Genomic DNA, 15,263 nt, shown 5'->3' with positions numbered 1-15,263 from the left:
AAAATTTTACTAGACACCATATTATTTATTGGTGTATTTTATTGAATCATGATAACTCAGTATTACAATATCCATTCAGCAATTTATTCAAGATTAAATACACATTAATACCACACTGGTAATAGCAACAGAGATGTTTTGATCTCAATATCCAATTTCTCATGTATTGCACAATAGATTTTATAAATTTTAAATATACTCTGTAACCTACATTGTTATTTTAAATTATAAAGGAACATATAATTAATTTATTTTTATTTTATGAATCTTCACAACGTATCTATTAAGGACACTTACAGCAAAAAGGATATTATTTTGTAGCATAGGAGTATAGGACATCTAGGATGTGAAAACTGATTTTTAGTGTCGAATATCATTTGATTAGATATCCATCATTTTGCAAGTACTGTACTGTCTGTGAACATGTTCACAGAAAACACATTATTGAAGTCTCAAGACTGAGATATGTGTTATATATTCATTTTACTGCCTGATTATTTTCCCAATGTATAAAACAAACAAACAAACAAACAAACAAAACAGCAAATGTTGCATAGTAAAAATTATAATACAAACCAACAATATTTACCACATTAGTTCTCTTTTTAATCAAAAATACTTTATTCTTTCACATAATTCATCCCAAATTGTTTCCTTTCCTTCCACTCCTAGCTCAGCCCTACCTTTTCCTTCACCAAGATCCACTACCCCATTTCCTCTTCCAAAAATTCTATTTGTCATGTTTAAGTGATGAGAAATTTATTTTAAAGACATAATTTTCTTTAATATTATCTTTAAAGAATGGAACCAGTATAACACTTACTCAGAGATGTAAAACTATTTCCCTCTAAGTCTTGTATGAACCGTGCTCCACTTACATTTAATTAATTTAGGTTAACTACATTTCCAGTCCATGACTTCGTAAGGGTTCCTCACTCTTGCGATGGCTTGCTTCCTGGACAGCTCAAGAACAGACCCTGCAGGAGTCTCAGTGGTGTAATTCACTTAGTAGCTTTCTACTGTGGTGAATTAAAATGAGCTCTATATTTTTTCATTATTGTCAGTAATGCTGGGTCATAGTGTATTCTTCATAGAGTGATGAAATAGGGCTAAATAATTCAGTGTCTATGCAGTATTGATTCATTAGTAGAACACATACTCCTGTGTTCACTAATGTTTGTGTTAAGTGATACTTTGCTGTCATTAAATACAGAAGTCAGATCACACTTAAAACTTCTTTCAAGTTTTATGAAACAAATTCAATATTTAACAAATGTATCACAATTTTTTAAACAAGATTACAAGTTCTTTTATCTAAAAATACTTCTCTATGGATCATCACATAACTTCAGAAAGTGAAAACGCACAAATTAGGCTATTTGGTTTCCTGAGACAAGATTTGGACCATGTGCATTACTTATTTTTGTATAGCATTGCAACTGAAAGACAAAGATACCCAAGTGCCCTTAGGAGTCATAGTAACCTGACACAAATTCCACACACATAGGGATTTCCTCCCTTTCATTTTTCCTTATGCTGCTAATCCTGCATTCTTCTCAGAGTGAAAGCTGCCATCCATGTATGTCCAAATGAAGCTACAATGAAGACACAGTAAACCTGGAGAGATGTCCAGCCGTTAGGACAGCAATAAAAACACACTTGCCTTACACATGCCAATTAACACTCAGATTAGTGAGGACTGTAGAGCAACTGTTTTCAACTCGTGAAAAATTCAGTAACGTTCGTTGACTTAAGTTGTGTTTCATTTTTGTACATTAAACCTAACATACCTACTTCACATTTGACTATGTTAGCCCTGCTCATCATGTTTCCTTTATTGTGCCCTATGTTTTCTTTTTATTGAAAATAGATTCTTCTCTCATATGATGCATCCCCACCACAGTTTTCCCTCCCTCCACTCCTCGCATCTTCCCCTCCACCCTCCTTCCCCCTCAGATCCACTCCACCTCCTCCTTTTCTTCTTTCCCCTAAACTTTAAGAAGAAACTAGATTTTTAGATTAAATAGCAGGAACCTATTCATTGAAGGGACTAGAAAAAAAAAAATTGAGACAACAGGATTTGTTTCTGAATGGGATTTTACATAAACAGACAACTTTGTGAAAATGCAATATTGATTTTCCTGCAGCCCAGAGTCAGTAGGCAGGGATATCCAATCTATGGGGTCAGGTTGGTCCCAGCATTCTCCTTCAGTGCTAAGGAATGCCATGTTTTAATCCTTTCAAATACGTTATACGGGAGCTAGCAGCAGAAAGCAGGATCAGGTACTAGAGACTCATGATTTTCTTTCTTTCTTTTTTTTTTTTCCGAAACAGGGTTTCTCTGTGTAGCTTTGTGCCTTTCCTGGAACTCACTTGGTAGTCCAGGCTGGCCTCGAACTCACAGAGATCCGCCTGGCTCTGCCTCCCGGGTGCTGGGATTAAAGGCGTGCACCACCACCGCCCGGCTGATTTTCTTAAGTGATTTGTATGTGGTCTATGACTTGGATATAGTTTTTGAAGGGACTAGATATGCCATGAGGGTGTTGAGACTCTGGTTGAAAGCAAGATGAAGATGAAAATACCAACCTTCATATGAAGGGCTGCAAACATCTCCATGTAACTCAAAAAGAATTAGAGTCTCAACTCACATGGACCATGCAGACAAAAGATGAAGAAGGAGGATATTTTTACAGTCTTATTAATGATGAGTACAGGATTTTAGGAACCCAGACTTCATAAAAACCATGCGGTCTTTCACATTCACATAGAACGGAATCATGGGTATTTTAGCACACATTTTACACTGGTAAATCAAGAACTACTACCATATAAATTTATGTCATATCAGTTTAGTTAAGGCTTATAAGGAGGGAGAACTGTGAACTCCAAAGATCACTGAACATAATTGCAAGACCCCTTTGTTTGTGAGGTATGATGTCTATAGATACAGATAAACAACCTCAGGTTAATGAGAAATGATGTTTTTATTATGTGAAATTCCAGGTCTATGATAAATACACTCAAATGATTAAATTAATTATACTCTGTACCACTTTTCACTACAAGTTACTGGGAATAGGTAGCAAAGTAACTTTTCTCCCTTATTTGATTAATATTAGTTCAGAAATAGAATGCAGAGTATCTCAGAGGGAAGTTTTTATTTAGATAAGCTATTAATAGAAGATATTTTCAGAAGTGCAACAGAATTTAACACAGCTAATAATTGTCAAGATTTCAATACCATTATTTATAATTCTGTTCTAGATATTTCTAAAGACTATACACAACAATAGAATATTGAAAAGCAATAACAATTGGTAAAAGAACCACTCAGAGCCTAAAGACAGTTTCATAGAAAGCATGCTTGTGTGTTTTATATGAATTCTCTTTATTGACTAATGATGTTAGCCCAGTAATTTAAATGTGTGTTAAATGTTTTGTTCAAAATAAAAGAGTGGCAGTATAAAATAATTATAAAGAGCATTATTATAGCTTATACTGAATCTTATAAATGCAAAGTCATTTAATCTTTACAACATTTATATGAGGTGAATATTGTAATTATGGACCCATTTTATGATTTGAAAAATTGAAATTTGTAAGCTAATGTTACTCGATTGTTAAACTAATGTTACTTGACCAATGATACCACTTTTGGGATATAAGAAAAATATTTAAAAGGCACTTAATTTGTAATTAAATTTGATACTTCTAATGACATTTCACCATTGGTATAATAGAAATATTCTTTAACTTCTTTTGTTCATTTTACCTTTAATTAAATCCCTAACTCCATGTTTTATTTATGAATTATGTAGTCGGTTTCATGCATGGCACTGAGAATTGTGTGAACTGCTTTTGACAGAAAAAGGAAATTGATGCTTTTGTTGGTGGTGATTCTCTGATGCTATAGACACGAAATGATGAAACCATCCCTAGGTTTGCCATATTCCTTGGACTGATAGAACAAGTACGTACAAGACAAGGTCTTTCAAGGAACTTTTCTATAATGTACATAGGGATTTAAGGCACGTGCATCACTGAGCTGTGGGACTGACACAATCCCTGCCTGGTACAAGAGAGATTTGATTTAATAAGCGCTGATTTTCACTTTGTAAATAGAGTCAACCTCTCCTCTAGTAAGGATCCCAAGGTAATGTCAGCCCCAGGCGGATCTGCATATTTAAAGTTATCAAGTAGTTTTTCAACAAGAACAACTGTCAGGTGTGTCCTCAGGAAGATGCTTCAACTTAAGAAAGAAGAAAATGAAGCTTAAAAGGTCTCTTTTCTCTCTTTTATTATCTGGGAAATAGAAATACACCTATAAGAAAAGTACTGTATTTGTACTCCTCACATTGAATGTGATTTTAACTGTACACACTAAAATAATTACAAATATTTCCCCTCTCCTCATTTTCTAAGCATTTGTTGTTCAAGAATTAGAAAGAAATAATTCTGGGAAAGCCTTTGATTTAGTAAAAGTGTCTTAAAGTCCTACTATGTGTAGCCCTTGATTGTCTACCAAGATAAATATAGAGAGTGTTAATAATTATAATAATCTTAAATTCTGAAATGTGACACAGGATGGAGCTTTAAATTATTTGCATTTTGGCCAGTTTACAGTACAAGCTTTTTCTCATCTCTCATATTTACTTACTTTACTATTGTGTATTTTTCTTAGCATAAATCCTCTTAGAATTTTTCTTGCTAGAGAGACAGCTCAGTGATTCAGATAGCTTGCTCTTCTTTCAGAGGACCCAGGTTTGACTTCCTAGTATCCACGTGGTAGCTCACAAATGCCTGTGACTCTAGTTCAAAAGGTTCTGACCTAGTTCAAGAGGATGGCCTCCATGGACTCCTACAAGAAGGTTCAGACACATGCACATAAATTTCAAATACATTTGTATTATGAATATCCATACATATAAGTGCATACATGGAGTGTACACAAATGGAGATTAATAAAACGTGAGTGCTATATTTGATTAATGCTAAAGGCACAAGATGATAATTTATTTTAATATGAGACGATCAGGCAAGAGACTAACTTCTAGCATATACCAAAAAATTTCCAAGCAGAAAAGCAAAAGACATTAAGGATTGTCATTGTTGTTGTCATTGTGAGGGAAGACCGAAAAAACAAAGGTGGCATTCAGTGTAAGGTGTGCGGTTTGACTTCGCTGGCCCCCAGGGTTCAACGGGACTGGAGTTGTGTCTGAAGTAATGCTGTAGGGAGGAGGGAAGTGAGATCACAGTGTCTCTAAGTGTGTGATTCACAGGAGTGAGTAACCAGGTCAAGAAAAGATTTGAGGGATAAAAGGCAAAGGTACCAATAAAAAAGGTACTTTGAAGCTTTTGAAGCTTTCTAGAAAAAAAGCTTGTTTGGGGAGAGAGGGGGAAAGGAGGGCGGGATCCAAGCAGGGACAGATGGAGGGAGAGACAGAGATGGATTTCAAGTTGAATTTTTATGTTGCAGAAATTGTGGATTGTAGATATATAAAGGCTGGAGAAATATGAGTCAAAGATGTGTCATTTAAATGAATGGCCATGTAAAATGTCAGTAAAATTGCATGTTTAGGTTGGCAGAACCTGGGGAATGATTCCATTTTCATGTGTGATGAAATAATGCAATTCTTTAAGGGGAATTGTGTGAAAAGCCATGTCTCTCTGGACTACCCTAGTTATTCCCGTGGAATTTGCCTCATAGTAACCTATTTAGCGCTTATCATATGTCATAATGGGAATCAGAGTCCCTGTTTTCAACTGTCTTACAGAATTAACTTTGACAATACCCCCAGTACTGGAATATGGATAAGTATTTGCTGTACAAATATGTTTAGGCCGTTCTTAAGGAGTTTTTAATACAGTTAAATTTCAGGTGAAACGTAAAGGGACCGCACAGTAAGTACAATGCAGTCCTCCATTTATGGCTAATTAAGTTGAGGTTTATCCGACCCATCACAATCTTACATACTTTTGTGTTTCCGTGTGTTGAGTTCTGTGTATTGATACAATATGCTGGCAGATAATTTCAAACAAATGCCAAGATAGATTCTATAGACTCGGAGATCAATGGTTGCTTTGTCACGATGCCTTCCCCAAGGACGTGATGGAAAAAAATAAAATAAAATAAACTATCCAACATGGCTTTTTACTCTAATTTTACTCTAAATGCCCCAAACTAAGGCAGTGATCCTGTCTCTGGTGCTCACAGATTTAGTTTTCTGTCTCCTCTGGTAAAAGTCTTCAATTCGGAAGCCTTAGCAGTTTGTCAGTCTCCAGTGTGACTTTGAAGTCTCCTCTGCTTTCTCCTAAACGCCCATTTAGCACTGCATAATTTCCTTAACTACTCCGCATTGCCTCCAAGGAGCTTTATCTTGTTTTTAATTTCTTCCTGTTAAGCTCATTAAAAAACATCTTTTGAGCATTATACAATAGAATGCTTTATAAACGTGCATAATTGTGTCATTTTTCTTAAAGCAAGTATTGTTTGAGATTATTATACAGCACTGAGATGTTGCAATAAGATTACATACAAAGCAAATAAAAAATTAAACTAATGTGAAATTATTTTGTTGATTCGTATATTTGGAGCATTTTGAAAAATCTCCACCTTGGAAAGTAGAAAGTTCTTATGTAAACGTGATAGCAACAAGGACAGAGAACAAAGGACAAAGAAAAATTATCTCTTTCAACCTCATTTTTTTGTTAGCAACAAAACAAAATAGCAGCTATTTGTCGTTAAGCTCAAAACCTGGAGAAAAGCAATTTGCCCTTGTTCCTCTTCAGGTTGATTTCTGGCATTTCTTTTGTTGTTCTAAAGGATGTCACCTGTCACATCTCTTAGTTTGACTATGCTATCCCCAAAGTCCCTTACTTAAATTGAACTGCCAATTATTTCTAATTTTACTACAAAAACCTAGTAACGAATTTACTAGCAAAATTTTCAATGCTGCCATATAGAAACCTTGTTACTTGAGTGCAGGGTAGAGCACATGAACTGGACTATCAATCCCAAAGACGAAAGACCCACGAGTGCATCAAAGCTGTCTGAAATCTTTGGTAACGACAATTCAGGTGTCATGTGAGGTTTTCAGTATCACTTTGGAAGTCCTCTTATGCAACTTACCACATGGGTTGCTCCATTCTTGGAAATGCCTCCTTGCAATATCACCTCTAGACTTTTACTTGCACAAGTCTTCTCACATCCAGGCCCAGGTGCTTAAGCGGACAACCAAGGGAGGAACATATTTACCAGGAAGAAATATTTATGTGCTCTAATCATTAAAAGAGAAGCAGATGATTCAATCTGACACCTGGGAATGAATTTCAAACAACTATAAATTGGAATTGATAGGAAAGCTCGCCGCATAATTAAAGCTCCATCAACTGTAAGATAAAAAATAAGTAGCATGCAAATAGAGGACTTTAAAAAGAAATGAAAAGAGATGGGTGCCAGGGCTGTATGCCTTTGCCTTTGTCAGTGTTTACATAAGAATCTGTGCTTCTCTCCAGTTCTCTGCCTCATGACTTACGTGGAAATTACCCCAGGAAGGAGAACAGACTGGCTCTCAATTAAAGCAGTATCAGTTTGCATGACAAAGTGGGATATTTGTGTTCAGCATAAGCAACTAGGCAATAAATAGTAGAGTGTTAATGAATCACCCTTTCATATGTTTAGAACATAAAAATGAACTTTGAAAATTTGAAACAGGCCAAATAAAGTTTGACCTAAAATAGGGTCTGAGCAAAGTGTAATTCCAAAGAAAGCATTCTAAAATTATGTATAGAGATCACTGAATAAAAATGCTCCCAATGAGTAAACGACTAATGACATTCCAAAAGGCAATGATGAGGAGTGTTTGAAAACATATGTATCTTTTTATGAAATTCTTTGGTTTATTTGTCAGAACTAAATCTATACTATTTTGATGAATGAACTCGGTCATGATTTTTCAGAAAACTCTAGAACACTTTGAAGACAATTTTATTTAAGTGTTGCAAGAAAATTAATGTATCTGCATATTTATTTACATAACTAATTTCTAAGAAGTCATTAAAGAAGAGAACTGATAATCAATATATCAACAAATTCAGAATAATCCAGCTCATTTTAAACCAATTAAACATATGCCCTTTCCTGCTTACGTTGTCGAAGCTACTAAAAATTAGCATAATAAACACTACCCCAACAATATCAAACCTTGTAATGAAAATTTCTCTATACTAACAAAGAAATGAACTGATAATTTTCAGTACTTGAACAGACATATAATAACAAGTTAAAAGTGAACAGACTTTTGGGTCTAAGCATATGCCGTTAAGCAATCAAAGAAATTCAAGCTGAAAATAAAAATGTAGGACAAATTCTCAGAGACATACCCCCAGTGAAACCCACATGAAATTAAAATCCGTGGAACTAGGAACACACAGCTTCATTTCTCCTCTCCCCCTTCTCTGTCTTTCTCTCGCTCTTGCACTCTTCTCTCATCCCATTTGGGCTCCTACAACCTAATATCGTAAGAAAAATGTGTGTTTGTGTGTGTGTGTGTGTGTGTGTGTGTGTGTGCACGCACGCTCAAAAAAGCATGTAAGGGATAAGGGTACATGCACATTTCTGTGTACAGATGGAACTCTGCTAGGAAGGAGGTCAACATAGGTTGGGGGTGCCCTGCTGTTATTCTTTATTTATTATATGTCATGAATTCTCTCTGAGCTTGTAGCTAGAATGGCAGCCAAAATGTTCCAGTGAACCTTATGCCTCTAACTCTCACACGCAAGTCCTCAGACTTGCTCATTAAGTGGTTTTACCCATGGAGCCATCATTCCAAACTCCTCGAGAAAAAAAAAAAAAAAAACTTAAATTCATCCTAGTGAAATGAATTCATGCCCTCTCCGGGTTTCATCTTTCATAGTTTGAATCCTTATAGACAATATTTTTAAACTGTTCCTCATTTAAGAACATGTGGGGTTAAGATACAGGTCTCTAAAGCATGTATTCTTGTTATTTTCTGGTATTTTCATGTCATGGGTACCTCTGCTCCAACTTGAGAACTGCTGTTTCATTTTCTTCACTTAGCAGGTCAGGTCCACAGTAGCAGTCCTAGAACCTTGGCATGGCTTTTCTAACTTAGGTTGGATAATCTTCTGTGAATTTCTATAGATGGGAAAACCTCCTGTCTTGGGCAGTTTCTCTCTTCTTTGTAGGTAGTGTGTTTATGCATTCCTTGGACCCATGGATCTTGACTTAGCCCTTTGTTTTCATGAAATACATTCTTCGCCGGGTTACTTAAAAACAACCAAAAGTAATTGGCTGAATATGAAACTATCTTTCTTGGGAATATGAATTTAATTAATATGTTGTTTAGGGTAAACATTCAAGGGCCAAAATAATTTTATCATCAAATTTTCATGACATTGCTAATTTTCTAACTTGCTTTTAAAAAATCCCACTGACAATCGAATCCATTCCCTTTTGTGAACCTCTAAGTAATATATTAATTTTATTTATCCTCTAGCTCACTTACTCTCTTGCCAGCTGCTATTAATATTATGTTGATCCATCTGCTATTTTCAGCTTCAGTGATTTTTTTTTAAGATTATAATTTAATTACATTTCTCCCTCCCTTTCCTCCCTCCAAACTGTCCCATATACCCCTCCTGCCTCTCCTTCAATTTCATGGCCTCCTTTTTTTTTTCACTAATTGTTATTGCATACATATATGTATTTGTATAGGCATACCATTCCTAACTCTGAACACTTTGGTCCATATAATTCTACCTGGATGTATGTATTCAGAGTTGATTGTCTGGCACTGGGCACCAATGCTGTACTTTTCTCAGGGATAGCCATCTCTTCTGTTCCTAAATTTACTCAGTTACCTTTAGTTCTTTGTATAGAGCTAAAGCCTCCTGGTCTTCTTTGGTGTGATCATTGTTTTTAGGATAGCGTTTTGATGTGGTGATACTTTATCTGTTCTGAAATGTGGTGATATTTTATGTGTATGTTAATAAATAAAGTGTGTCTGGAGATCAGAGGAAATAGCAAGCCATTTTAAGTAAACACAAAAGTCAGTCTGTGGTAGCACACAACCTTAATCTGATCACTTGGCAGGCAGGGTCTCTGTGCGTTCAAGGTCACACTAGGAAACAGCCAAGCATGGTGACACATATCTTTAATCCCAGTACCAACCATAGAGACCTGGATGTCTGTACAGACAGGAAGTAACAAGGAAGTGAGGTAGCTGGGCTCAGAGCCAATTAAAGGGCAGAACAACAAGGCAATAAAAGGCTGGGTATACAGGAAGTCATGGCATTTTGGAAGCTATAGAGCTGGTGAGGTAAGATGGTTGGTGGCTCTCACTATTTCCCTGATCTCTAAGGCTCTCACCCCTGTATTTGGCTCCGTGTTCTTTATTTAATAAGAGTGCTTAGAAATTCGGCTGCATTTTGGGTCTATATCTAGTATAGGCCACAGTGAAATATAGATGATAAATATCAAACCAAACAAAATTATTCTATAGTCCTACAGAGGCTTAAAAGTCAAGGCATGCCATTAGTGTTCACATAGCAATGCGCTGACTGAAATGCTTCCTTGTAGTCGGTCTAGTCTGTCGATGTATAGTATGAACTTTTAGATTTATATTCTTAAATATGACCTTGTTAAACGTAACACTGAAAATCCTTTCTGGAGGATGTATTGTAGCTGAAAGTTTTCCTGTGTTCTGCCCAGTCCACAGTAGCTCCGACCCAAATAAACACACACAGGCTAATATTTTTAAACAATGGCCATGGCAGGATTCTTGCTAGCTAACTTTTATATCTTAAATTAACTCATTTCTATAAATCTATACTTTGCCACATGGCTTGTGGCTTACTGGTACTTTACATCTTGCTTCTCCTGGCGGCGGCTGGCAGCGTCTCCTCTGCTCTTATTCTTTCCTCTCTAGTTACAATGTCCCACCTAACCTTATTCTGCCTCACCATGGGCCAAACAATTTTATTTATCAACCAATCAGAGAAACACATATTCACAGCATACAGTGTAGTAGTTAGCCATTCCAGCTTTGACCTGGAAATACCACCCCCTTTGAGGCTTCGGTAACTGTCATGCCTACAAGGCAGGGCCAAGAGAGAACCCCAGAAGACCCGAGATCCGGATGTGCCAGCTCTCTTGGTTCCTGGACCCTGGAGGCTGGAGGTAGACACAGCAGAGTTTTTCAGAGAACACTGGCGGACTGCGCTACACCTTTCCCAGACCCTGTAACCTATCCCTTCACTTGTAAGTTACCCCATAAAATAAACCTCCCTTTTAACTTCGTGGAGTTGCCTTAAAAATTTCACCAATAATACAGAATGACATTACATATATATATATATATATATATATATATATATATATATATATATGTGTGTGTGTGTGTGTGTGTGTGTGTGTGTGTGTGTGTGTGTATACATTTGAAATATCAGATGATGTTCTAAAACGTATTAACTTACTTCTATTGAAATTATCCTGTTAAAGATGTATTAGATTCTTATTTAGATGTATAAGATACTTATTTCAAGTATAAATAGTTATCTTCTTTTTGTCTTTAACATACTTATATATTATGATTCTATTATTCTAGAACACTACACTTCATCAAAATTTTCAGAAATATATTTTTGGTAACTAAATCTGTATGAATACCTAGTTGATGTTTTATGTCTTGGGCTGGTAACTTAGAAGAACAATCTAGAACACCTTGTGCCTAAGATTTCAGGAATTATGAGGAAAATATGAGGAAGGAAAACTCATAGGCACTGAAGCCAATGGGCAGATAACTAGTTTCAAATCTCGAAGAATTACAGGGGAAAATCAAATTATTCTATCAGGGGAAAAACAGACTTTGAAAAAAAAATGTTTTTGAAGCTGCACTGGTCACTGTCATCTCTGTAATAATAAAATGAACAAAAATGAATGAGGTGAAAGAAATCTTTCCTTTCAGAATTCTAAACAATAATTATGACACTATGAAAAATCAAGATCACTATCATTAGTTCCCAGCATGCAGTATGCTGGCTATATTACTGATTGATGTAAAAATTAGGGTGAAGATTTTTGATGAGACATGGTATATTTGTACAAACTCAAGGCATTTTCCACAAGAGAGCCATTAATTACATCAATTATAAATAAATACATACTAAGTTATCATTAGTGAAAAATGGCGGGGACACATTTAACCAAGTAATCAACATTCACTTTCTCAGTCACAAGACAACCTGATATCATTCAATGCAGCTAAATACTATGTACAGGGAAAACACTGAGGCTATTTATATTTAACAAGCATGCTTTCATGAAGAGGGAAAGGCATAAAATGCTATTTTTAACATAACAGAAAAGGAAAGCAAAGGCAGATCAAATCACAATGGCTGTTTATTTGGAGAAGTCTTTAAAAATGAGTTTGGTATTGTTGTGGTTTTTCTTGTGTATTTACTTAAATCTTCACTATTCCTTGTTTTGTTTTAAGTCATTTCTTTGGATATTGAGTTATTTTATTATAACATCATTTTACATTTAATACACAAGTCACTCATTTCATTCTTTCCCTGTTCCTAATTGCATAAAGTAATACATTTCCCTCCTCTGTAGTCCTATTTTCTCCCTACACAGTATGCTTAGCTTCCTTTAGTGCATCCGTTGGAAACCTTTTGGAGTTTTCTGCTGATGGTTGTTTTGGTTCTTTGCTTTGGGGTTTCAGTCCTCTAATTTGTTGCCTTATTTAAGCAATAAAGAACTTAATTTCTTTTGTTGTAAACTCTCAAGAATATGTTGGTGGTTATCTTTTCTTCTTGTGTATGTGGGTGATGTACATGTGTGTGTACTTACAATGAGGAGACACAAGCACATGGGAGCATGTCCTCAATATTAAGACCCTGTCTCTTCCTACCTTGATCTGTATGCTGTATAGCACATGCTTTAAGCAATGAGTCTTCTCAAAATTGTCATCAAGTTGTGTAATGTGGATTGTATTGTGGACAAAGATTTTTTTAAACATTGATTAGATTTAGGAAGGCATAGGACTTGGTAAACTAATTATGAAGCTTCTATCACATATGCAACTACTATATATACCCTACTACAAAGAAATGTATATACTGGACAGAAGTAGAAGAAAAGAACTCACTGGGAAGACAATATTGAAAACACACCAAAACCCCATTTCATTTTATACTTTCATGCTACACACACAAAATAAAAACTGAGCAGTGGAATGGGATTGGGAAGAGTGCCAGAAAGCTCTTGTTTGTGGTCATGTTGTTTTCGTCTAGTTTGCAGTGACTTTTTAACAAGCTCACATATGAACAGGCATCTGAAAGGTGTGGTCAACGGAGCCATCGGGCAACTCAGGGTTGAGAAGTTTCAGGGAAAAGAAAGACTGGGAGCAAAGAGCATCAGTAGGATAGTGGCCAAGTCAGTAGTGGAGTCCTGCTGTCAACATTGCAGTGCCTCAAGTACAGACAAAGATATGTAGAAAATCACAGGATGAGGCCATTCTGAATTTCAACATCATGTTGTAAGAAAGACGCTAGTACTGAGAAGTCCTCTTATGCCATTACATGGCCCTAGAAAGAGCACATATCAAGGACATCTTGTATTTGGAGAACTCTATGAAAATATATGGGGATAATGAGGAAAAAATTTATGATATAAGAGTTCCTGTGATAAAAGTACAGAGAATGAAATGGAAAATTCTTTAGCCGGGAAAATACTGAAGGTCTGATTTAATGCAAATCTTTCATAGATGTGACTAGAGGTAAAAGATATTAAGAAAGAAATACGAATGTAATATCAGGCCGGGATCTTCTGATGTATACTAAAGAGAATTAAGTTTATGGGCATGTGAGGCTATAATCAGAAGTGTGCTTGTAGTCAATTAACCCATCAGAAATTGTAGTTTATGACCAGGTGTTAAAATTGAAATCTTGTTAGCGGTAGGGGAGGTTCATGCTGGAATCACAGGCGGGTACACCAAGGGCTTACATATATTCCTACTTTGGTCCTGAATGAAAAGAGGCTTTGTCAGAATTGACTGCTCATACTCTGACACTGTGAAGGACACCTTTTTGTTTCTAACACAGACTGTTCTTTGTTTTTGTTGTCACAAATAGAAATGAGATTCTTATACTGTGTGACTGATTCTGTGGTTTTCTGAGCTGTTTTGATCTGCAGCTAAAGTAAGAGATGTAAATAACTACACATAGCCTGGAAAATATTGAGTACAAATATTCACTGTATATCAGGTGATTTGTTGTGATTATATAAACACATTCAGGTGCCTTTCTGTACTCAGATACCATCTATTCAAATAAAATAAGCTAATTTTCAAAATCAGAAATGCCAGTTGATGCTATTTACACTGCTATATGCAGGACCAGACCCTTGACATCCCACCTTTTTCTGGTAGCTTTTAATAAGTATTCTTAAAATGTTAATTCATCAATGTGTAATATAGAGTGTAAGTTGTACCATATTCTTTTGCAGCTATAGGTCTACAGTCTGTGAGTTCACACAAGCTTGGTTCAGTTGTCTGTATAGATTTCCCCATCATGATTGTGACCTGCACACACACCCCCACCCCCCCCACCCACCCCCACCCCCGCCTTGCTCATATAACCTCTTCCCTCTGTTAGACTGGACTCCTGAAGCTCATCCTGGTGCTTGGTTGTGGATCTCTTCATCTTCATCTGTATCCATCAGTTACTGAACGAAGCTTCTATGATGACAGTTAGGGTATTCACTAATCTAATTACCAGAGCCTGCATGGGAATGGACTAGGCCCTCTACATATAGGAGACAATTGTGTAGCTTGGGGCCCCTGGCAGTGGGATCAGGATTTATCCCTGGTACCTGAGTTGGCTTTTTGGAGCCCATTACCTATGGTGGGATGCCTTGCTCAGCCTTGATGGGGTGATGTGGGGTGTCTTGGTCCCTCCTCAACTGAATATACCAGGCTTTGCTGACTCCCCATGGGAGACCTTACCCTTTTCAAGGAGGGGATGGGGGTGGTTTGGGGGTGGAGAAGGCTTGGGGTGAGCAGGAAGAGGGATGAGATGGGGATCTGTGGTTGATATGTAAAATGGATAAAAAAATTCTTAAATAAAAAGATTACCATATTCTTTTTCAGAGACTTATGAATATTCTTTACATAAATCTCCTTGTTCACTTCTTATATCTGTATGTGTGTTTATATGTATATATGTATATGCATGTACAT

General features: G+C 36.3%; 1 protein-coding gene across 1 annotated transcript in view; it reads left to right on the top strand.

Annotated features, from left to right (window-relative positions):
• The window catches only part of LOC131921998 (cadherin-10), a 52,015-nt gene that overhangs the window by 8,285 nt on the left and 28,467 nt on the right, over positions 1–15,263 (top strand). The window lies entirely within an intron of this gene.

The sequence above is a fragment of the Peromyscus eremicus genome, chromosome 11 (genome assembly GCF_949786415.1).
Source record: "Peromyscus eremicus chromosome 11, PerEre_H2_v1, whole genome shotgun sequence".
Lineage (NCBI taxonomy): Eukaryota > Metazoa > Chordata > Mammalia > Rodentia > Cricetidae > Peromyscus > Peromyscus eremicus.
Note: the sequence above shows the minus strand (reverse complement) of the source record. Positions and strands in the feature narration are given on the sequence as shown.